We start from the raw sequence: 23,599 nt of genomic DNA on the forward strand, positions 1-23,599 counted from the left end.
TACAGTGAAAATGGTTGTTTTGCATTCTCTCCTGGCTAATCATACCATTCATGACTGAATCAGTGCAAAAAAAATAAATAAATAAACAGAATGCTGAATATAGTGTTACAGTTACAGAGAGTGCAGATAAAAAGAACAAAGGCTGCAACGAGGTCAATTGGAAGATCAGGAATTCATCCACATGGATGCTGCAGGTTATGCCAGAACTTACTGTCCTTCCATATTTGTCCCTGCACTGAAAGACAATAAAGAGGCAAATATACAGGAGATCTGTTGCTTCAGTAAAACTCCAATAATCCACAATTCCATCCTTCAGAAATTCCAGTGCTTCAGAATCTGGAACAGCTGGTCCCATTCAACTCATCTATTTCACCAGAACATTTGTTATACTTCCATATAACATTTAAAAGAAGATGTGTTGGGGTACTGATAGGAGTAAAATCCAATGATTCTCAACATTGTCCAATCTTGCACCATCAAAGTACTAAGAGTGCCAGCTGAACAAGATGTGGCTGTACTTGTAAAGTTGCCAGTTTTTGTTCACGGAAGGACATTAGTTAACATTGGGAAATATTGAGTATTTACTGGAATAGGTGGAAGAAGTGCAGACATTAAATGGTCACAAAGGGTCTGTCTTGACAGAATAAAACATTTCATGTCTCTAGGCTGACTTCAAACTCACAAAGAATCAGAGCCACATTTCAGGCATCATAGACAGTTATTTCAAGAAACATTTTCTTGCATGTGGTACCCATTTCTAATTCAGTACTTTTGCAAGAAATTAGGCTTGCAATTCGCAGACTAAACCTATGGAATTAGGCTTTCATGTTAGGAGACAAATTAATTGATAGCAGTCATCAAAAATGAAGAGAGTTTTTCGTTAGAATTTGTTCTTAGAGGAATTCTCACCCCAAAGGGTGGTGAAGGCCAGATCATTAGATATACTTAAAGTGGAGATAGATAAATATTTGTAAAGTTGAGGAATTAGGGGCAATATGGAGCTGGCATAGATGAGGTGCTGGGCCGGCATAGATCGGCCATGACCATTTGAATTACGGTACAGGCTTTAGGGGCCTGGTGGCTTACTCTTGTTCTTATTTTCTTGTGTTCTTATGTATAGCTCCTCACCTTTCCAAGCATCAACAGCACTTTCACCTATGGCCACTACCCCTCCACCCCTGGATAACGGTGAAAGCTGCGGATCACATAGCAACGGAGTCCTCCGTTGAATTCTTCCTTGAGGAGATAAGCAAACTGCTGGCAGCTCAGTCTGAATATTCAGAAAACAACTCCCAATGGGGACTTATTCTTCCGACTGAGCATTTATTGCCAATCACTTGGAGGTAGGCTGGATTATGTCATTCATCAGTTTGTTGTACAGTAAATGAATTAATTGTTCCTACAAAATAGTCCATTTTGAAAGCAGAAGAAACAAAAACTACAGCAGTTTCCCCCAGTAAAAATGCACTGCAGAGGATAGTTACATATAAATTGTTTATTAAATCAATGTTGTCAGTTACAACAGTGTGGCCACGGTTTATAGACCCAATCATCTTCACCCTAGCGTTATGCTGTGATCAAATGCAGCCTTCTTAGTTTAGTTTAATTTAGCTTAGTTCAGAGCTACAACGTGAAAACAGGCCCTTCGGCCCATTGAGATCGCACCCACCAGCGATCCCCGCATATTACCACTATCCTACACACCCTAGGGACAATTTACACTTATACCAAACCAATTTACCTACATACCTGTACATCTCTGGAGTGTGGGAGGAAACTGAAGATCTCGGAAAAAAACTCACAGAGAAAACAGACAAACTCCATACAGGCAGCACCCATAGTTGGGATCGAACCCGGGTCTCCGGCGCTGCAAGTGCTGTAGGCAACAACTCTGCCGCCGCATCACACCTTCCAAAACTTTGAGCTTCTGCTTGGACATTGCAAATAGCCTAAAGGAACGTCTGGCCCGCGGAGACTAAAACGGCATACATTGATCCAAATAAAGTTCCTTGCCGTGTCAATATGCTGCATGTGCCCTCCCACCATAATTTCACTTCACCTTATTGAAGACTTTAAGGTCTTGAAGCCTCGGGACTATTTTCACTGATAAGATATCTCTCTCCTGCTCTGAAACATCAAATGTTTCCCCCTTAACACACGGAATCCATTGCTGCCCCAACCCTGGCTCCATATCCTAATCTTGAGTTTACATGTATTAAATCAAATTCACTATGTCTCTACATCCATTATAAACTGTGCAAGATTGTATCTGTCACATATATGAATATTCATCATTTACCAGTTTTGACGCTCTACACACAAATAACTTGGACAAGAGTTACTTGATTTACATGGCTTTTGTAAAATGAATATACATATTGGTAAATCACTAATCCAGATTCCACTGCTTCTTTAAATGTTGCCAGATTGGGCACCTCTCAACACAATGTCAAGCAACATTATTCCCATTGATAAAATTGTGGGCACCATTTTGTTCAGACAATACAGATGATTTCCAAGGTAGCCATTAATCCTATTCGGAACTTAACGTAGGACAATAGAAGGAAAAAAGGAACAAATTGCATTTACACTGTATTTTTCATTACCCTAGGATGTCCTCAGGCATTTCACAGCTAATTGCTAGGCAGCAGGATCCCATGGAAGGAAATGTGATAATGAGCAAGAAAATCATTTTACATTTGATGTTGCTTATGGGATAAATATTAGTCAAGTCTTTCAACCCTTGAAGCAAGTGGCTTATTAGCTCACTTGAGAGAGCAGCTGAATAAGCCATTATAGATGGACAGTAAAGAAATCCGATTGCCTTCCATTGAGGCAATCCAATCATTGCAAAGTCACCATAACATTGACAAACCTTTTTTTATCCAGACATACATTTATTTTAATTAATTGAACATAAACTGACCCACTATTAACTGAACTTAAATTCCCCTACTCTATTTATGAGTACAGATTCTTGGATTAGGAGGTCTTTTAACATTAAATCCAAGCTACCCCACTCCCGATAGTTGATTTCTTCCAATCTCCTAATTTCTTCTTGTATTAGCCAAAATGCCCTGTTATGTAAATAGTTTCCCAGCTATAGATGTTGTCAATATGATTTCAGCAACTTGAATTAAAAAGTCGTCATTACTGAAATCATAAACATTAAATGTCAAATGAAAGTGGCCTTCTTCAATCAATGCACATCAATGAGGATTTATTGTAACAATCCAGGACTTCATTGTGTTACCCCACTGTGGGAGAGTTCAACGAAATGTCATACCTGTAAAAATAGCAGATGTTGACAGAGTTTTATGTTTCCTTTGCCAGGTCTGACCTTTCCTACTTTTGCTGACCACGAGGCAAGTGTTCCCCATCTAGCTGCATTTTATCCACCACTATTTACATTTACTATTAACTTGCATGTAAAATCAGGGTAAAACTATTTTGAAATGATATTCTAATCAGTATGACCCACCAGCCATCCTAATTAAACCAACAGGTTACACTGTTCAAAGCCTTACACCACCTTGCTCCCCAATACCTCTCTGACCTGCTGCTACCATACACTCCTTCCCGGTCACTTCGTTCCTCCTCAGCTGCAATTTTAACTGTCCCCACATTTAGACTCAGCACCATGGGTGCCAGAGCCTTCAGCTGCTCCGCCCCACGTCTCTGGAACACTCTCCCACCTCCCATCCATCACCTGGACACTATCGATCAATTCAAATCACAACTCAAAACGCACCTGTTTAGATTAGCATACCCGACATAACTTCCACCATGTTCACCCTGATTTTAATGACTTAAAATGTTTTGTGTATTTTTTGTTTTTTTTTGTTTTTTGTTTTTAATCAACTTGATTTTAATATTGCTAAATGTATTGTGATTTTATGTCCTGTAAGGTGTCCTTGGGTGTCCAGAAAGGCGCCAGCAAATAAAATGCATTATTATTATTATTATTATTATTACTGTTGGGTGTCATTGAGCAGCTCAATGAGTTTGTCTTAAAATGGAAAGGCACTTTGAAAAGTTCATTATTTAAGACACGTTTTGCTGATCATTCTGACCACAGTAATGTCTCAATACCACAGTCATTGAAAATATGTTTATCCACCGAGTCATACATTGCGTGTCAGAAGACAGGAACGTGCAGCAGAATGTATTATGAAGGTTGGAGGAAGGGTAGTAAAGGTGATTTGACAATTTCTTTCACCCCGCTCAAGGTAGGGTTTTATTTCAATCCTGTTCTGAAAGTACAGATTATCTTGTGGGTATCCACTCTGAAGATAGACACAAAATGCTGGGGTAGCTCAGCGGGACAGGCAGCATAGCTGGAGAGGAGGAATGGGTAACATTTCGGGTCGAGACCCTCCTTCAGACTGAAAAAGGGTCTCGACCCGAAACGTTACACATTCCTTCTCTCATAGAAACATAGAAACATAGAAAATAGGTGCAGAAGTAGGTCATTCGGCCCTTCGAGCCTGCACCGCCATTCAATATGATCATGGCTGATCATCCAACTCAGTATCCTGTACCTGCTTTCTCTCCATACCCCCTGATCCCTTTAGCCACACGGGCCACATCTAACTCCCTCTTAAATATAGCCAATGAACTGGCCTCAACTACATTCTGTGGCAGAGAATTCCAGAGATTCACCACTCTAAAACATGTTTTTCTCATCTCAGTCCTAAAATATTTCCCCTTTATCCTTAAACTGTGACCCCTTGTTCTGGACTTCCCCAACATCGGGAACAATCTTCCTGCATCTAGCCTGTCCAACCCCTTAAGAATTTTGTAAGTTTCTATAAGATCCCCCCTCAATCTTCTAAATTCTAGCGAGTGCAAGTCGAGTCTATCCAGTCTTTCTTCATATGAAAGTCCTGACATCCCAGGAATCAGTCTGGTGAACCTTCTCTGTACTCCCTCTATGGCAAGAATGTCCTTCCTCAGATTAGGAGACCAAAACTGTACGCAATACTCCAGGTGTGGTCTCACCAAGACCCTGTACAACTGCAGTAGAACCTTCCTGCTCCTATACTCAAATCCTTTTGCTATGAATGCTAACACACCATTCGCTTTCTTCACTGCCTGCTGCACCTGCATGCCTACTTTCAATGACTGGTGTACTATGACACCCAGGTCTCGTTGCATCTCCCCTTTTCCTAATCGGCCACCATTCAGGTAATAGTCTACTTTCCTGTTTTTGCCACCGAAGTGGATAACCTCACATTTATCCACATTATACTGCATCTGCCATGCATTTGCCCACTCACCCAGCCTATCCAAGTCATCTTGCAGCCTCCTAGCATCCTCCTCACAACTAACACTGCCCCCTAGCTTCATGTCATCTGCAAACTTGGAGATGTTGCATTCAATTCCCTCGTCCAAATCATTAATATATATTATAAATAGCTGGGGTCCCAGCACTGAGCCTTGCGGTATCCCACTAGTCACTACCTGCCATTCTGAAAAGGACCCATTATCTCCTACTCTTTCCAGAGATGCTGCCTGTCCCGCTGAGTTTGTGACTCTATTCGGTTTAAACCAGCATCTGCAGTTCCTTCCTCTAATCTGAAGATCATCATGTATGGCTCAAGTGGTGTGCATAAGCAGAACAGGTGGGGAAGAACTAGAGTTGCAATCGGTGGATCAAGGCGAGGACAACCAAAGTTAAACAAACTATAGGGAAATATAATTAGGAATATCCACCATACAATGATAATTTTCTCAACATTAGAAACAGGCTCTTCAAGATTAAAATCAGGAAGCCTGTTGCTACACATACTGTGGTATAAAGGAAAAGCACAATTCATTCCCCCTCATGGCTGAGGCATCAGTTAGGGTTTGCAATGCTTGAGATTGATACATTTATTGGGCATAGATATCAAAGATTAGGTTGATTTATGTTCTAATTAGAACTCATTGCAAAATGATAAAGAATGCATGGAGGAGAGAGGAGGTGGGAGTAGAATGGTAAATTTCATGATCTATTGCAGAGCTATAATGACCACCATTAGGCTAGAATCTATATGGTCCAACTCAGCAAACTACCAAACGAAAGCACATTCCAAGGGGATTCATCAGTTGTTCTTTGAGTTGGGAAGCCCAAACTGGTTCTTTATTAGAGTCCGCAATTCTTGAAGTGCTGTACAAAGTAAAAATAAGGATGTGTTGGAGCATACTGAAACGTTAACTATGTTTTTCTCAGGCCATATTGCCTGCTGATTATTCTCTGCACCTTCAGTTTTTATTTCAAACTTCCAGCTGTATTTTGAGTCAAGAGTGTTTTATTGTCATATGCAGCAAAATGGAACAATGAAATTCTTACTTGCAGCAGCATGACGCATTTGTATACACAGTACACAATAGATAATGTAATAAACAAACAAAAAACATTTCAGTGAATAAAAGAACCCAAGATTGTGGACCTCCTGGTTCATCCAAGGCTTCTGGTTGGGGAATACTCAGATGGTTTTTGTGGGAACAAGGTTTGTCAAGGTTCCGCATGGTAAGCTGCTCTGGAAGGTTAGATCGCATGGGATCCAAGGAGAGGTAGCTGAATGGATAGCAAATTGGCTCCAAGGAAGGAAGCAGATTGTGATGTTGGAAGGTTGCTTCTCGAACTGGAGGCCTGTGACTAGTGGTGTGCCTCAGGGTTCAGTGTTGGTCCCGTTACTGTTTGTCATCTACATCAATGATTTGGATGAGAACCTACAGGGCAAGATTAGCAAGTTAGCCGATGAAACAAAAGTGAGTGGATTTGCAGATAGTGAAGATTGTTGTGAAAGATTGTAGCAGGATCTGGCTCGATTGGCCAGGTGGGCGGAGGAGTGGTTGATGGAATTTAATACAGAGAAGTGTGAGGCGTTGCATTTTGTGACGTCGTACAAGGCAGTAAATGGTAAGCCTCTGGTTAGTGTTGTAGAGCAGAGGGATCCAGGAGTACAGGTGCATGGTTCCTTGAAGGTAGAGTCACAGGTAAATAAGGTGGTCAAAAAGGCTTTTGGCACATTGGCCTTCATCAGTCAGAGTATTGTAACAAAGTTTTGAGGTCATGTTGCAGTTGTATAAGACATTGGTGAGACCGCATCTAGAATATTGTGTTCAGTTCTGTGCACCAGGAAAGATATTGTCAAGATTGAAAGGGTTCAGAAAAGATTTACGAGGATGTTGCCAGGACTAGAGGGTGTGAGCTATAGCGAGAGGTTGAGTAGGATGAGGGGAAATCTTATAGAAGTGTACAAAATCATGAGAGGAATAGATTGGGTAGATGCACAGAGTCTCTTGCCCAGAGTAGGGTAATTGAGGACCAGAGGACATAGTTCAAGGGGGAAAAGATTTAATAGGAATCCGAGAAGTAACTTTTTCACACAAAGGGTGGTGTGTATGTGGAACAAGCTGCCAGAGGAGGTAGTTGAGGCAGGGACTATCCCATCATTTAAGAAACAATTAGACAGGTACATGGATAGGACAGGTTTGGAGGGATATGGACCAAATGCAGGCAAGTGGAACTAGTGTAGCTGGGACATTGATGGCCGGTGGGCATGTTGGGCCGAAGGGTCTGTTTCCACACTGTATCACTCTATGACTGTGACTTTTTACATTTCCTTATGAAGTTGGCAATAACCATTCATTCAGGTATGTTCCCAGGTCATTGAGCATCGCCCGTTCTACTGACTTCTAGCAATCCCAGAGTCATTCCTCTGTCTCCCCTGACCAGCTCCGTGTAGTCCTTAGCACTGGGGCTGCACTCTTCAGTCACTGCTTATATGCACAGCCAGGTGGTCAGATTTCCGCAAAGTGCGATCGAGGGTGTGGAGTCATGGGCATCTTTGATGGTGGAATAGCAATTGTTGAGGGTGGTTGATCCTCTGGTGCTGCAGGACAATGTTCCATGTAATATTGTCAGGTTAATATAACAGAGATAACATTCCCTATCCTTGATTAACAGCAGTTGATCAATCCCATGTCAAAAGGATACAAATAGCAAGATTGGACAACATTTCCTTCCTACAGCTAATGAGCAAAAACATCAGGAAATTGACCTTACAGAGCACAGGGAAGAATGTAAAATTGTCAACATCAAATCAGAGAAAAGGCAATATATTTTATCAAGCAAGTTTTAACATTTCAGAAAGTATCTTCCTTAAATGACACAGAAGTATTCAATGATAAGATTCCGAAGGGAAATTGTATGATTATTTGACGAAAGAAGATTTGAACAGTTTCTGCTCTGTACCATATTATGAGCCCATGCGTAATAGACTGCTGGATAGTCACACATTACAAGTATCAAAGCTCTTTACAAGAGAATAGGCTCTCACTCATTATATTGTTCAGTTATTTATGTCAAATTTAATAATAATGAAACTAACTAGTCATCAGATTCCTTCTTTTGTCCACTGTGAAATGTAATAATTAGTTGCCAAAGACAAAAAGCAAATGTTGAGTGGAAATTTACCACTTTGTTTCCATTCCTTTCATTATCTTTGCAAGCATATTCAGAATGCAGCACAAATTCTACATCAAGCACAGTAAAGGTTGAGAGTTTATGTTCACGCAGTGACTAGGATGAATAATGAATAATTATTGTAAAAAGCACTTCTATGTAATTTTCTATGTAATTTTCAGTTAGTATTGTTTAAAATGTCACCTGTCGTTTGGGTTCTCTACATGAGGATTCTGTCAACAGCGTTTTAGTTCAGGCGCATTATTAAGATCTGATTTGGCAACAATCCCTGTATTTCACTACTCTCCTGACTACTGTTTTGTTATTGTCCAAATCACATATTACCAGCAATATCAGTGAGTGCAACAATACTGGTAAGCCATGAAAGAAATCTCTGCTGTTCAATGTGCATATAATCACTTCCCACAATAGTGCTTCCCATTGGGTTAATTCTACAACTGGGCTATTGCAGGTAATTTAGGTTACATGGTCATGAGAATCCACGAGGACAAATTCAATCTAGATTCTTAACATTAACCCTTCAGCAAGATTGTTCTGCTATCTGTAAATAAATAGGCTTATTTGCAATTTATTTTTTGGAGACAGCACAAATAGATAAAGAACAAATTTCCAAGGGATTTGAAATGGGAAAATGAAACGGCAATGTTGCAGTTTCTGAAATAAAATGTTGATTTGTATTTCAGCGACAATTGTATGTTGCAGCATTGTAAATGTTTTGCTTTGATCTTCCGCTGATGAATGTGGTTAATTTTAAGCCTAGGATCAGAATCAGTCTAGCTAATTCCCAATCCAAATGTAAATTTAAATTGGAAATCATTTTACCTGTGTTTGGATATTTGGATCATTCCCAAAAAGCCAACTTTGAAATAGCAATTACAACATCACCACTGATCATTGAAACGGGAGCAGGGAGATTTAAAAATCTATATCCATGCAGCATGTGCATGCCTCATCACAAAGCAGTAACTCTCGTGGTGAGACCTCTAAATATAGATACTATGTCTCTTTGTTTCTAACTGCAAAAAAGAAACCCTATTTTCTTGAAGATAGACACAAAATGATAGAGTTACTGGTAGCGTCTCTGGATAGAAGGAATGCATGATGTTTTTGGTTGAGACCCTTCTTCAGACTGACCTTTGGGTTGAGACCCTTCTTCAGACGAGCCAGAGATGCTGCCTGTCCCGCTGAGTTACTCCAGCATTTTGTGTCTATCTTCGGTGTAAACCAGCATCTGCAGTTCCTTCCTACCCTATGTTCACAAACTTGGAAGCATTCTTTACATCAGAAAATTATGTATATATTTTTTAATTTAATTCAGCATTAATTTACATCCTTAATTGCCCTCCAGTCGGCGCCCCTTTGAGTTACGACACCACATCTGTTTCACATAAAACATACTTGGTCAAGTGAGTGGTTGCAAGGCCACTTCAGAGAACATCTAAGAGCCAATCACTCTACTATATGGCACATATAAACCAGACCATGTGGAAGTAGAATTCCGGTCCTGAAGAACAAATATTAACTTGGTGAGTTTTTGTGCTACAATCCAATAGTGTCACAGTTAATTGTTTCAAGCCTAATTTTAACACCATTTTTTAATTATTTACTCACATTTAATTTCCCCAGCTGCCATGGTGGAATTTGGGTTTTCTAGATTATTATCCCATGTCGGTGAACTAATTGGCAAGTTAACCATGGTGTCATCACCATGTCATCACCATGTTCTCAGAGTTATGTAGGGATGCAGAGAAATACATATTTGGCTCAATTATAATGAAATTACCCTGACAAAGAATCAGACTCTTTCCTCGTGTATTGATTAGACATTACATTTAACAATGATAACTACTTTAATTTTTACTTTTTAATTAAACAATCTTCAAATTTCCTTTCTTAACCACTCTGATCTTTTACAGAACGTAATACTGGCTGAGTTACAGAGATAAAAAGTATATGAAGCAAGTGTAATGGAGAGAAAGGAAATAAATTGTATATATAAAGTGAACATTTCCCAGTTTATTTCCTTTCTCTCTATTGCACTTGCAAACATATTCAGAATGCAGCAGGAGTTCCACATGAGACACAGAAGAAAGGTCAATAGTTTATGTTCCTGTAGATTCTCAGCAGAACAATTAATCATTATCACTAAAAGCTCAAATGCGTGCTCAAGGAGGCATGAATTGTTTCATTTGCTGAGGAATTGCTGGTGCAATTGAACATTGTGCAATAATCAGCCAACATGACCACTTTTGACCTTTTGATGGAAGGAAAGTGATTGATGAAGCATGATTGAGCCAAGAATGCTGCCCTGAGGAAATCCCTCAGCAAGGTCCCAAGGCAGGGATGGTTTACCACCAAACATCACAACTATCTTCCTTTGTGTGAAATATGACTCCACTCACTGAAGTGCTTTTCCTTTCATTTCCCCCATTGATGTTCATGTACCAGGGCTCCACGATGCCACACTTGGTCTAAACTGCCATTATGTTGAGGGCAGCCAATCTTAACTCACTTATGGAATTCAGCTTATTGATTGATGTTGGACCAATGCCTTAATGTGGTCAGAAGAAACACTAACTTGGTGGAACCACTTTGTGTTTTCGTGAATAAGTGCCTTTTGAGTGTAATTACACCACTTTCTATTACTTTGATGACTAATAATTGATTATAGGGACAATACATGGCTAGATTGGATTAGTTCTGCATTTATTTGTACTTGAACCTTTATTCAATGTTATTGAATTGTGTGGTGGCTTTTCTAGAACAACTTGGCTTGAACATTTCATCACCTTGGCTGCTGATATTCACCATTCTTCACATTCCCATAACCCCTCTCTGATTCTTCCCTTCCTTAATTTCTCAACTATGTTCACTGGGCTAAGATAGCCACAAGTAGCTTTGTCCAATATCTGCCAAAGCAACCTTGGCCACTTCTCCCATCTGGTTTCCAGTTATAACTGCACCCCGTGCTCCAGTTATTCCATCTCGATCATGTTTCCATTCAACACGCATACAGCCCTTGAACTTTCATTTACCTGACATTTTAATTGCCCGTTCTGCTCCTACTCAGATCACAATGTCTTCGCAGCTCCCACAATATTCCAACAAAGCACAATGTTAACTTTTAGAGACACTCTTCTTCACATCCTTCTTAAATTTCACATTCTGGAATTTACAGCAAGTTCAACGATTTGAAATGAACAACACTGTTCCATTGAGTTTGGAATTTTGTTTCCCAACACACGATTCCCATTAAGCTTTTAATCTCGCCTGAACTTCAACCCTATTACTACCTTCCCTTTTCTCTCCCCTCTTCCCAATTCTGATAAAAGGTAACTGACCTGAAATACTAACTTCATGTCGACGCTGTCTGGCCAAAGAGTATATCTTGCATATCTGTTTTCTTTTGGCCAACTGGAATATTTTCAGCCTGATATTAGAGTAATTGAATCAAACAAATATAGAGGATTGAAACAGGCAGTTTAACTCACATTGTCCATGCTGATCATCAACCAATTTTTTTTGCTAATTTTACATTCATTCCTTTTCTTATTTTCATCACATTCTCATTAACTCCCACTGGATTGTACCACTCACCTACAAACAGGAGGTGATTTACAGTGGCTGATAAACCTATCAATGTGCATGTCTTTGGCAATTCTTGATGTATTCAAGAGAGAGTTAGATAGAGGTCTTAGGGCTAACAGAATCAAGGGAAATGGTGAAAAAGCAGGAACGGGGTACTGATTTTGGTTGATCAACCAAATGAATGGCCTACTCCTGTACCTATTTTCTATGTTTCTAAATGAGAGGATACCCACACAGACAGAGGGAGAATGTGCAAACTTCATACACACAGCACCCAAGGTCAGGATTGATCCTGGATCTCTGACACTGTGGTTCTACCAACTACCAGTTGTGGTTCTACCAGCTACACCACTATGCTGTCCCACAGGTGTTACATAGCTTCTGCTGTTTCCTGTGCACTCAACTGTTTCTCAATATCGTTTGGATTGAATAGAATTGGCTAAAGAAAGGCTTTTGTGATGAAAGAGAAGGAATTTGCGCATGGTCAGTCATTTATCCACTTCTGGTAGAAAGAGCTACAGAGAGTGGTAGCGGTGTGGAATGAGCTTCCAGTGGAAGTGGTGGCGGCAGGTTCGTTGGTATCATTTAAGAATAAATTGGATAGGTATATGGATGAGAAGGGAATGGAGGGTTATGGTATGAGTGCAGGCAGGTGGGACTAAGGGAAAAAAGTTGTTCGGCACGGACTTGTAGGGCCGAGATGGCCTGTTTCCGTGCTGTAATTGTTATATGGTTATATGGAGCTGGAGAAAAAAGTTCATGACATTTTGCGCCGTGTTCCACCCTTGTTCAGAATGGGCATCACCAGGGACTCTCATTTATTCTTATTTGTTAAATTAACGATTGCAATTCAGTACTGGAGATGATGCACTATTCTGAGATTCTTCTACTACAGTCCCTCTTCATGCCACCTTCTATTTCTCATTCTCTTTTCTGGCATGTTATTTTCAGGATGCCTTCTGCTGTGCTCGGAGTGCTCCTACACCTCATCGAAACATTATTAACCCCCTGGCTCAAGATCATTGGGTTTTGTGGATTATAGTTCTTAAATGGCTTTTAAGTGTACAGTTCCGACTTCCCACCTATTTTGAACCCATCCAATTGGACATGTTGGTTGTACCATATAAAATACTGGAAGATGCCCTTGATATTCCACAGGGTGGCGCCATCTGCGATGGCAGCCTCGCCAAAGGTCGGTCTGTCTGTCTTTTTGTCTTTTTTTGATGTTTTTAGTGCATTTTTAAAAGTATGTGTTAATGTTTTCTGGTTTGTTTTATGTGGTGTGGGGGGGAAGGGGAACATTTTTCAATCTCTTACCTTGCCAGAGATGCGATTGCTTTACGGATCGTATCTCCGGTCGCTGTGCTGGTGGCCTTGCCCCGAAGATAGACACAAAAATGCTGGAGTAACTCAGCGGGACAGGCAGCATCTCTGGCTCGTCTGAATAAGGGTCTCAACCCAAAGGTCAGTCTGAAAGAGCTGGTGGCCTTGCTCAAAACTGACTGAGTCTCACTGCGGGGCAGTGGACTTACCAGCCGAGCCTGCGATCCTTTGCCTGGGATCGACGCTCCTGCGGATTTCACCATCGAGGAGCTCGCAGTCTCCGGCAGAGACTGATATCGGGAAGCTCCAAAGTCACTGGACATTCGAGCTGAGACCCCCCCCCGATGGGGGAGCTTGATCGCCCTGACGCAGAGGCCTCAACCACCGGCTACAAAAGTGAAGACCGCCCCGTCAACGGAAAGGCATTTAACAATACCCCCCGGTTTTCCTTGGTTCTGAAAACTCGTGCTTACGTTTTTTACCCCAATTAAAATGCCTGGTCAGCAAATGAGATTAACTGAAACTACCTACGGCTTCCTCGACTACCTACAACTACATGGCGACCCCACTACCACTGCACCTTCGACTACAGGATTATCGATTTTCTCCATGGCGACCATGTTGAAAGATTTGCTGCGACCATACTGAGGCCATGACTAGTTTCCAGAATGCATGAACTCCTCGCGACCATGAAGGTAAGTCACCAGAGACCACCAGCGAACATGTGGCGACCATGAGGCGAGCGCAGAGTCTCCTGCACACGCCTAAAAAGTCACTTAAGTGGGACAGGCCATTTACTATTTCTAACCCCTTTTAAAAAGAAACCGATAGTGATGCAGCAAGCATCATAATTTCCACACAGTTGATCCAAGATTTTAGAACGGTATGTTTGATTCCATTAGATGTGAACACTGTTTTTCCTCAGGGTACCAATATATGCTTTATACCATTTTCTTCGCATACTCGAGGCAAGTAAATTGAACTTTAGGTGGTAAAATGTATTTAAATGGTCTTATTCAGCAAACAAAAGCCTGTTACCACTTGGCAGTGAATTCTCATCAGGGGAAATAAAGCAAAAAATAATTTGAACAAAACACCAATAATATATAAAGAATAACACTGAGACAAGCAATACCTCTGAACATAACCCTTCTATAACCTCCAACTTTCTAACTCCGGGAGGAAACTAGTAGCAGTCCAAATACATGGACATAATGATTCAAAGAGCAAAAATGTAAACCCCATCACCCCTATTTTTTATTTGAAATCCCACACAAAATAAAAGCTGCATTATGAGATCATTTTTTTTTTTCTCATAAATCCATAGAAATCTCTCATGACACTTCTGGGACAGAAACCCACGATTTTTAGCAAATCCAATATAAAAATGACTTCTAACAGATTGTTAAACAGCATAACAATCCATTTATTTTAACAAACATGTATAAAGTATAACAAGAACAGAATTGAATGCAATATAACTCATGATCACCTCTCCCGAGTAATTACAGATGCTTAAAGACAAAACGGAAAAACAAAAGATAAAGAATATTATCAGCCATTACCTGCCTGTATCATATCCTCAGTCCTTTTACACGTTGGTTAAACATCGTTGCCTTACAACACAGCAGCAATCACAACTTCACAGATGTTCTGGGATGCAAAGTTACATCAGAACAATTTGTTCTCTCAAAGTTCCCCCCTTCACACCCCCGGCTCTCCATCCCCACCAACGCCACTCACTTGTGTCAATATCCCAATCCTAATCAGTCAGCATTTATGGAAAATATTTTCTTGGTGATCTAACCTTATTGAATGAGCTCATTCCTCAAAGTCCACTGTGAACACAACTGCAAGAAAAATCCCCAAAGTACTCAAACTAATATAGTTTAAATTTAGCAAAATAGAAGTTGAAAATCATTGGTGCAAATGAAGCAATTAAGAAGAATATATTTTAAAAACGTTTATCTTGTTTAAATAAATTGCCTATTTGAATTGCTCCTCACCTTTCTTTTCATTTGTGGGATACAACCTTGCATTTTGGATCTGTGAATTTGGCACCTCTACTGTTATATAATATTTTATGACTCACTGAAGAAAGAAAAGGCAGTCTCTTGAAACAAAAAAAAATCAATTTCCATCGAGCATGTTGTTACCATAAGGTTTCTATGCATTTGAATTTAATTCATTGTATTTCCCTTGGTCATTCTTCAAGGCACAATTGTGCATTAATTTGAGGGTAAGAAATCATTAGCTGGTGTTGGATGTCAGGAGTTACATGGCAAGCAGTCCACGTTTGTCCAATTTAAATATGGAGTTTGGAATTTGATGTGTGCATGCTCACATGGAAATTCCAAACTTACTCGTAGATTCAAAACCCTTGACAATCTCCTAGCAATCTGGCACAGGACCAGCAAGCTCACTTAACTCAACGGGGTGTGCTAGTAATGTCAATTTGGATAACAGAATTGTGCAAAAAAAATAATTAGAGAGCACGAGCCTCCTGAGGGAAGAAGAGAAAGGGAAATTAAAAAAAAAATAATGTTTTAATAAAGCAAGCCTTACAATTAGAATCTAAACCAAGTTGCTGGAGCTTTGCCCAGGTGCTGATAACCTTGCATTAAGCTTCCTCTGCAATAATCTTCTGAAGAAGGGTTTCGGCCCGAAACGTCGCCTATTTCCTTCGCTCCATAGATGCTGCTGCACCCGCTGAGTTTCCCCAGCAATTTTGTGTACCTTCTGCAATAATCTTCCTTAATATTCCAACACTTTCCAAAAGGAGTCTAAGATAATTATTTAAAGTTTAGAATAATTGGAATTATGAAACTATTGCAGCATTCTGTTAAACCACAGCTGTTGGGTAGCTTGGGCTGGCTATTTGGGAGAATCCTGTCCAGTCACTTGTTGTGGGCAAGGTTGATCCCAGATACCCCATGTGACTGTTCACATACCCATTGATGCCTTGCTCAGCTAGATGCCCAACCAAATGCGTCCAATGTGTCTCTACAAATAGGTGCAAGTCATTGACTGTGGTGGATTCAAGTAGTGTCAGCTACAGCATGCAAGATTCAGACCACTAAGTCTCATATTTGGAAGAAGAATTTCTACCCATATCTACTCCCATTACTCTCATTCTCATAAGAAGCAATTTGAACTAAAGTAATTTCTTAATACCTTCAAGTAGCATCCAACACTGTGAGGTAAGTAAACATTCTGATTGGAACCGTTCCTTAAAATACTTTTTATTTCTAAATTATAGATGCACACAATCCAAATGTAACATCTATTAACATTTATATTATGGACGCTTCACAAAGAAATCCAAGTCTGTTTTATCTCAGACTTAATTCTCTGGATTTCTTCTCAAATTTTAAACCCATACATTTTGAACTTTGCTATACTTCCGTGAAAATTCTTTCCTCATCAACACCAATCAAATGTGGTCTCAGCAATGGTAAGGACAAGTTGCTAACAGTACACTTTGATTATTGCTTAGAATTTCTCCAAATGCATCAGGAAATATAAGAGGCCTCATTGATAAATGTTTATTGCTGTATGCAAGTTTAATGTTATGGATTCAGATATTCAAAACATTTATTTTCTTTCCACACTAAAATTCACATCCCACTTCTAAGCCCATCGACTGGTGCTTTGCAATGGATACAGATACCTGTGCAGATTGAATAATTAAACCTATTGATGCATCAACTGAAGGAGACACAGTGGTTAAATTAGCAAACTGGTAATCCAGAAGCCTGGACTAAATGTCCAGAAATCCAAGTTCAAATTCCAGTATTGCAGTTGTGGAATTTAAATTAATAAGCTTGAAGTCCAAGAAAAATTAGAATGATTCTTATGCAAACCCATCTGATTTATTTAACTCCCTTAAGTAAGAAAATCTACAATGTTGATTGATCTGGCCTATATGTGGCTCCATTAGCAGCAATGTGCATAATTCATGAAAGGACTTAACAACCCAATGAGTTCAAGAGCAGTTATGGATGTCCAAGAATTGCTGCTGGCTTTGGCTAAAACATCCCACATATAAGGACATAAGAAACCGCTGATGCTGGAATCTTGAAGAAACACAAAGTGAAGGAGGAAAGCAATGGGTCATGGCAGCATCAGTGTTGGGAATAAAAGAGCAATGTTTTGGTTTGGGACCCTGTATCTAACCAAAAAAATAAAATTCACAACCACTCAGACAGGTCACCAATAATGGCAAACATTCACTTCTAAAAATTGCAATCATTCGCTTGTTTGTCAGATGAAGTGACTGCCAATCACCCCCCCACCCCCCGGACACTTATTATCACTTATTATTATTTATTTAAATCATTTGCTATGTCGCTCTTCCAGGGAGATGCTAAATGCATTTCGTTGTCTCTGTACTGTACACTGACAATGACAATTAAAATTGAATCTGAATCTGAATCTGAAGTTCTGCCAATGCTTTGCCACAGCCAGTGCCACATCTGTGTCACTGTGGAGATCATCCGCAGTGCATGCCTCTCCACCACAAGTCAGTAGGTGGGCCATTGTCTGTACCTCTCCACAGTTGCAATTGTCAGAGTCCAAGAAGCTCCACTTCTTCAGGTTGAGTCCGCAACGTTCCACTCCAGTGCAGAGCCAGTTTAGGGCTTTCCAGATAGTAGAAGGCAGGTGGTGTCCTGGTGCCATCTGTTATTTGGTTTTGGTGCCTGGCACAGTTGGCTCTAGTTCCATGAAGCTGTTCCAACTCTTCAAACGTTTCTTGACATGTTGGTGATTGTATAAGGGGTGACAGGGGTCTGTGTCCGCATTGAAGCGTTCTACTGCAGCTGTCCGATCGTGTCTTCGAGATGGTTCGTCGATGCCAGCCAGCTCTTACAGATGTTCAACCTTTGTCGGCTTCAGGCATCCTGTGGTTTTCCTGCAGGCAGTGTTCAATGCAGAGTCCACCTTGCATGCATGTTTAGAGCGGCTCCAGACGGGTCTTGTATGTTTTGCCACTGAGAAACAGAGTGCCAGGGCTGCAGTGCGGATTGTTGTTTGTTCACTTCCAAATGAGCTGTTTGCCAATTTTTCGATGACATTGTTCCGGGTGTTGACCTTTGCCTTGATTTTCTCAACATGTTAGCGATATGATATTGTGCGATCGAGGACCACACCTAGGTACTTTGGGGCTTTGCAGTATTCCAACAGGACATCATTCCATCGCACCTGCAGTTGATGTTTTGCATCACGGTTCTGGCGATAGAACGCTGCACTCTGTGTTTTTGTTGGATTTAGGTGCAGGGAATTCTGTTAGTAATATGTTGTCATATTCTGCAGAGCAGCCTCTAGTACGGTCTCAATCTGGCTGAAGTCTGAGGATTGCGTTGCGATGCATAAGTCATTAGCATACAGAAACAACCTAGTTTTCAGGGTGATGGGTTGGTGTATATATTGAACAACGTTGGGGCAAGGACACTGCCCTGTGGGAGACCATTCTTTTGGCGTCTCCAACGGCTGTTCTGACCATTCAGGCATACAAAGAAGCGGTGGTTCTCCATCATTTTCATGATGAACTGGACAAGATGAGAGTTCTGTAATGTTTGTTGCAGTTTGGCTTTAATGGTACGGTGGTTTACAGCGTCATATGCTGCGAACAAGTCAACAAATACTGCACGTGTGATCAGCTTCCACTCGAAGCCATCTTCAATGTGCTGAGTGAGGTTGAGCAGTTGTCCTGTTGTTGACTTTTTGTGGCAGAATCCAGCCTGTTCAGGACATCGTCTACATCCAGCGTGATGCAGTTCAGTATGCATCTTTCCATCAGTTTGTATGGGTGGCACAGCAAGGATATAGGCCGGTAGCTGCTGGGAAGATTGGCATCTTTGCCTGGTTTTGGTAAAGCAACAACCTTCGATTTCTGCCAGACTCGTGGAATGGAGTTGGTTGCTATGCAGATGTTAAACATGTCCAGCAGCCATTCTCATGCTCTGGGACCCAGATGTTGCAGCATCTCAGTTCTGATGTTGTCTACGCCAGCTGCCATGTTGCAATAGAAACCAGTAATCCCTGGTTTAGAAACTTAAAATATTTACACCACTTGGTCATTCTGACAATGTTTCTATAGGTTGGCATTGCATTGAAATATCATTCAGCTTGTAAACAAAATGCATGACTTTAATACTTTATTAAATATGGTACGCTGTTACAGGTGCAACTTTCAGAATAGACATTGAAAGTAGGTTGGAACAAAAGGATTCTATGGTACTTGTTAAAGAGGAGCAAAGAAGATCCAGTTTTTATGTCAATCAATTAGCACTGAGAATCGTTCCAGTTATATTTTGGGGTGGGGCTGGAATTCATTGCCTGGGGTGGTGGTGGAGACAGATGCAATAGTGGTGTTTAAGAGGCATTTAGACAAGCACGTGGAAGTGCAGGGAATAGGGGGATATGGATCATGTGCAGGCAGATGAGATCAGTTCAGTTATAGCTGAGTCTCACGTTGCGAGTTGACACAAGAGGTACCCCGTGTGAAAGACTTGTGGTTGTGTACGAGATTGCAAGTGTATGATCAAGAGTTTAACCGAGTTCCCACGGGTATGACAAGTTTGCCGTTTAATTGTCATTTCTGCGCTGTTCCAAGTTCATCTCCCGAGTTACTCTTGAGCCAGTCCTGATTGAAGGTTTGATTTAATAAGCAACAGTGTTATGTTTTAATAAGCAACAGTGTTAAAGAAGACCTCTTATCCCGTGGCTTGTTTTAAAGATAGAATTCAGCGCGGCCGCATCTATTGATGTGACCTACAAAGGGAAAATGCGCACCATTGTTGTGAGACGGAGCTCAGGGTTCGCCGCCTGCTTTGGTGCCCAGGCGTGAGTTGAGGTGGAGAGAGGTTGGGGGGGGGGGGCGTCATTAATCTGTCAGGGGTGACATGACTCTTGGGTTAGGCTGGGATCATTCTCTGCAGGATGATCTTAGTGCGGGAGACAAGTGTAGGAGAGGTGTACTGACTGTGTGGGCAGACACTTTGGAAGTGATTGCCCACCAGTCTCAAAAGCCGCTGTGTCTCCCTGTCCCTGGGATAGCAGGGAGCGATCAAACAGCACAATACCCCCCTCCCCCTCCACGCCAACATGAAGGGCAACGATCCCAAGGCATTAGCGTCAGGAACAGCGGGCAGGCGACAATCACCTGCCATAACGCGAGAGAGATCATGCACTGTGTAGACCTACAACAGTGCATGATCTCTCTCGCGTTATGGCAGGTGATTGTCGCTGGGAAACTGAAGGGAGCGACAATCTGCCCGCTGAGTCAACTCGCAACGTGAGACTCAGCTTTTAGGCATCGTGTTCAGCCGTCCAGCTGGGTGTAATATATCTAGATTTTGGAATAGCAGTCAAGGGAGCAGTCACACAAAATAAATTCTCACACAAAACACATCATATTAGTTGTAATACATTGACATGGATTTGTAGAAAACAGGTTATTTTGGAGTTGGCTGTAACCAATGGAATGCCCGCAAGGATTGTACCTTGTCTTCAATATGGATCAAATGCACTTGATATTTCTAAGTCAACTTGTGAGAAATTAAATCATGGGAAAGGCATAAATTATCTGCAAATTGAACTATAGATAGACCAGTTAATTAGGAAGAATGTTGCAGTAAAATAAAGTTATTATTTTGGTAAAAAGAAAACAAAATATTTTAAAAGTCACCAGACTGAAAGATGTTGAAATAAAGAGAGACCAGGTTGACTCAGTTAATGTGCACGTTCAGTAGATAATCAGAAAAGCAAATGTTAGGTTGGTGTTCACTATAGAGATCAGAGTATAAAATAAGAGATATCTTACTAGATGAATAGGCCTAATTGAAACAATGCTAGAGTTCCGGATCTCTTAAACTCAAGAAAATAAAATATTTACTTAGGAGGGAATCAAAGGTGTAAATGTTCACCAGATTTCTAAAATGAAAGGATTCTCTGAGAGGAAAGATGGACTAGACTAGACCTACCTTCCCTTGTCCAGTCCCATAATGAGTACACAGATGAATGAGGAGGACCCTCATCGACATATACTAGTTTCTGAAGGTCTTTACAGGATAAACGCTGGAACAATGCTTACCCCAGCAGAGGGATATAAAACTAAGTTTATAGTGTGAGAATGAGGCATCTGCAATCCAGATCTGAGATATGGAGTTAAGAATCATTGAAATGCTTGACATAAAATGATTACTGATTGTCAGGCATTGAGCATATTCACTGGAGAAAATGATAGACACTTGAAAACCAAGGCATCTGGGAACAGTATGAGAAGGTGGAGTTGAGATTAAAAAAATCACCTTAAATCTTACGTGACAAGAGTATGCATAAAGCACAGTGAATGAATTGTTCCTATGTTTTTAGTTCTCATGAATGACATGGCCAACTATCCAGATTTAGCTGTAAATCTACAACATTGTTGAGTGGGAGGCAACACAATTAACTGCTGAGTGACTACTTTAAGTACATAGCTCAAAACCATTTTGTTGTTATTCGATGTTAAGTCACCTTCAAAGTTTCTTAATTCTTAAAAAAACTGACATTCATTAATTATTCACAAGTGCAGGCTGGAGATAACAATCAATTAGCAACTTTGTTTTCTGGGTAGCAATCCAGATACAGATGCACACCATGTTTGCTACCTATAAAAAGACGGATCAAGTGATTCTGCAAATCCAGTTAATGTATTCATCATGGTGTTCAGATAAGGAAATCAAACTCCCTCAGGATAACACAAAAATATCAAAATCCATTCTTGGATTTACTGCTTTCTGTGATAAGAGATGTGCCTATCACATGTCACTTTTTGTTTAATCTGCCCAGTCTTAACTATATAGGTTTCTACTTCCCACAGATGGATTTGAGAAGTTAGCAGTTGCACTCAGAAATAAAATGCACGCTGACGATTTTTATCCCCAAGAATCAGATAGATAATTTGAGAGAGTTCAGATTTCCTTAAAAAATTGAATATTGTTTGAGATATTCTAATCAACCTGCATTCATCCAAAACAATAAGCATCAATGAAAGAATGAAAGAGTGTAAAAAGATTAAATAACATAGCATCAGGAACATAATGAATAATGTAATGCATGAAACTAATCTGCAATGCCTGATAAGATTCCATCTGTGATGTATGCTATTTTCAAAATAGATGCCCCCACCTAGATCTTTGGCATCCCTTCCATCAATTTTTTTTGAACCAAACTTCAAATTTTTGCCTGAATTTTTGCCTGAATTGCCATTCTGACTGAATTTATATCACACACAAATCTAAGTAAGCACAACATCAGGTTAGCTGCATCCACCAACTGCGACTGGGTCGGTGGGGGCACTGGAGTCAGCTGCCCTGCCAGCAGTGTGTTCGTCATTTCTACTTTTTTAGTTTTTTTTAGTGTGTCCAAATGTGTGTTCTAATGTCTCTTGGTATGTCTTGTGTGGGGTGTGGTGAGGGGGGGTAAGGGGGGGGAGCCGCTTTTGGTCGCCTCCTCCACGGAGAGGCGACTTTTTCCATGTTGCCTCCCTCGCGGCCTATGGATTGATGCGGCCTTTCCCGTAGTCGGGCCCGGAGTTTCAGCAACGGGCACAGTGTGGACTTTTTCGCAGAATGGGCGAGCCCTTGCCGAGGTCGCCAGAAGGGAGTGCTCCGATCGCTGGCCCGCAGACTTTTACAGCCTGAAGCCGTAGTCTGCGGAGCTTCTAGCCGCGGGAGTGGCGTCCGGAGCCTGTGATCCCTCGCTAGGGATCGCCGGAGAAGAGCTCCGACCGCCGGCCCGCGGCCGATAACATCCTGAAGTCGTGGTCTGCAGAGCTTCTAGCCGCGGGCACAGCGTGGACTTAAAATCCGGAGTGGGATCCCTCGCCGTGGATCCCCGGAGAAGAGCTCCGACTGTCGCCCTGCAGCCTACAACATCATGAAGTTGCTGTCTCGGGTAAGGAAGCACCTATTCGGGACTTACCATCCCGATGAGAGAGTCTGTATATCTGGCCACCCACAGCGGCAACTGCGGAGGTTTATGGCCCCGACCATGGAACAATGGAGAAGGACTGACTGTACTTTGTGCCTTCCACCACAGTAAAGAATGATGTGGTGGATGTTTTAGTTAAATTTTATTGTGTGTTCTCTTTTGATTGTACCACGGCTGGCAAATTCATTTCACTGCACTTTATTTTGTATGTGATGAATAAAATTGATTGATTGA

The 23,599-nt window shown here is 41.0% G+C and overlaps 1 long non-coding RNA gene across 1 annotated transcript; it reads left to right on the forward strand.

Annotated features, from left to right (window-relative positions):
- Positions 1–6,672: 6,672 nt before the first annotated feature.
- On the forward strand, positions 6,673–21,742 carry LOC116971232. Its single transcript, XR_004411443.1, has 3 exons — positions 6,673–6,900; positions 7,320–7,327; positions 21,733–21,742. It is a non-coding gene; the product is annotated as an uncharacterized LOC116971232 (long non-coding RNA).
- Positions 21,743–23,599: the final 1,857 nt, after the last annotated feature.

This window comes from Amblyraja radiata, chromosome 3 (genome assembly GCF_010909765.2).
Source record: "Amblyraja radiata isolate CabotCenter1 chromosome 3, sAmbRad1.1.pri, whole genome shotgun sequence".
NCBI lineage: Eukaryota > Metazoa > Chordata > Chondrichthyes > Rajiformes > Rajidae > Amblyraja > Amblyraja radiata.